Source organism: Pundamilia nyererei, unplaced genomic scaffold, assembly GCF_000239375.1.
Source record: "Pundamilia nyererei isolate P.nyererei 1_Seehausen unplaced genomic scaffold, PunNye1.0 scaffold00266, whole genome shotgun sequence".
NCBI lineage: Eukaryota > Metazoa > Chordata > Actinopteri > Cichliformes > Cichlidae > Pundamilia > Pundamilia nyererei.
Genome location: NW_005187667.1, coordinates 407,329 through 409,977, shown reverse-complemented (window position 1 = coordinate 409,977; position 2,649 = coordinate 407,329).

Here is a 2,649-nt window from a genome sequence, read left to right as displayed (position 1 = left end):
CACACACACACACACACACACACACAGACACACACACACACACAGACTCACAGCAGGTTGTTGGTCTTCGGTCAATTCTGAAGTCGTTTTTTTAGACGCGGTTATGAAAACGATGGCGTGCACACAGTCATTACAGAAACCTGACCTTTGACCTCTGCCACATCCAGCTTCGACTTCATTATCCTCCAATCAGAGGTCCCCTGAAACAGCAGCGTGGAGGTCAAAGGTCAGACAGCAGGGAGCAGACTACAGGTGAGGCTGCGCTGTGAGGACACAGCACTAACACATCAGCCAGTAACCCCGGGCAAGAGCGCAGGCTGGACTGAACCCGGGACCTTGGTTCTGTGAGGCGACAGCGCCCCCGCCGTCCCCTGTGCGGGTCTAACCAGCATCCTCCTCCAGAGTCCGGAGATGCGTGTGATGGTCCTGATCAGCTGCTCCGGCACAAGCAGGGAGAAACACGCCAGCCTCCTCAGCAGACGCCGCAGCTCGCAGACCGCCGTGGTCCTGCACCGGCGTCCTGTCCTCCTCCACCTCAGACTCCCCGCTCCCTGACGTCCCGGTTCCATCCCTGAGTGAGGAGCAGCTGGAGACAGCGTAGCTCCCGCCTACAGAGGACATCCTATGAGCGTGAGGCGAGCTCATCGGTCCACGCCTCTGTGCTCGCAGCAGCAACGGACGCCATGTCCACACCAACGCGTTCTGTGTTGTGGCCTCCCGTCAGCACTGAGGCGGCGTGTTACATCAAGGGAAACGCAGCGTTTTGGAAACACTCTCCCAAGCAGATACATTTGAAAACACTCCATCGCAGTGTGGACTGCGTAACCGCAGGTGTTTGGAAACAATGATGCATTTCAGTCATGTGATGCAGTCATGTGACCAATAAGACAGCAGAGGCCGTTACACAGCAGCTGTTTGTCTGCAGCCCTGTTACCGTCTGTGCTCCTCGTAGCTTTTCTTCAAATTCTTTAACGCGCAGCAACAACTCCACCTCATCGTCGGTCCATTTTCAAAACTCGCTGCTTTTCCTCGACGTTCTGCTGCTGCGACATTTCAGAGCGCCGGAAAGTAAAGCGGCAGACGAGCCTCATGCATGTGCAGTACGGGACGTTTCAGTGAGGATGAACAGCTGTTCGACTGAAAACAACAGTGTGGACGTCGCCACCGTCAGGCTGTGTAGCTCCAGTCACGCTGGTTCAAGTCCAGCGTTTGTGCAGCGACGTGGTCTACCAGCCCTGAGCCTTCCTCTGAGGATGTGTCTGGTGGATATAAACACATTAACACACCAAATCCGAGAGGTTCTACTCGTCACTCAGAGGGTTCACTTGTCTGTGTGTCTGGTTTGCTAAAGGTCTGGAGGTTCAGATGTCCTGAAGGACCAATCATAACACCCATACAGTGTTATGATTGGTCCTGTATGGATATGAAGTTACGGGGAGCAGAGCTCTGCATGGGCTCACTCAGAGGTTTCACCAGTCCAGATACAGTGAAGACCAATCAAACCACTTAAAACCTCACAGAGGTTCCAGTGAACAGCAGCGGGTCGGCTGAGGCTTCTCTTGTTCGGGGGCTGTGATCCAGATTTGACTGAAGGCTGAAGAAAAGATTTTTAATGGAGCAGATTTGAGTGTTTTGTGTTTCTGCAGGTTTCACCAGTTTGAGTTTGAATGTGCTCAGAAAACAAACTGTCGCTGCTCTGAGAGCTGTCAGCAGGTGAGTCTCCCTGATGGTTGGGGGAGGAGCCGATGTGGTTTCACTTTAACGGACGTGAAACGAAGGATAGAGGTTGCCCTGAATAAAGCTGTCAGGATACCAGCGTGACGAGCCGCCCGCCAGCTCACCGTCAACTGTTTCAGTGCATCATCATCATCATCATCATCATCATCACTTAGCGCTTTAACCCCTTAGCAGTCCAATTAGTCCCCTAAACCATCCAATGTACCGTGGGCGGTACGTCCGACTGCTAACAGGTTAAACACATGCTGTTCACTAAAGAATCAAATTACATAAGAAAAAGTAAAATAATGAATCATTTAATGAAAAGAGAAACTGAGTCTCTCTGAGAATGAAAATGGCTTTAATGCGTCTTTGAAGTGGACAAGAAGCGGCCGCTCTAACGTGTGGAGGGGGGCACATGCTCTGTTTGACCTGCTAGCAGTCGCGCAGCTGCGACAGCAGCGACTGGCTCACCTCCTCATTACTGTGGTGAGCTACACAAGTAAGAGCCTGGATCAGGTTCAAAGGTGCTGTCAGTCGCATTAAAAGATAAAAACTGGACTTCCCCACTGCTCTGATTTAGCTGTCCACTTTGAAACCCGCGTCAGGAACAACAGGTTTAAAATAAACATCAGGATCCCAAATCTACACAAGAGCACTCACAGGGACACCAGGACCAAACAGGGACACCAGGACCAAACAGGGACACCAGGACCAAACAGGGACACCAGGACCAAACACCTGCTGTCTTTTCTTTCAAATGTAAACAGTTTAGAGCCAACCGAGCTTTACTGTCATCCAGACGCCAGAGGTTTATGGAGACGCATCAATCTGCTTTAGGGGTGGGTAGATTTGGCAGAGGGGACAGAGAGGACAGAGACAGAGGGGACAGAGAGGACACAGAGGACAGAGACAGAGGGGACAGAGAGGACA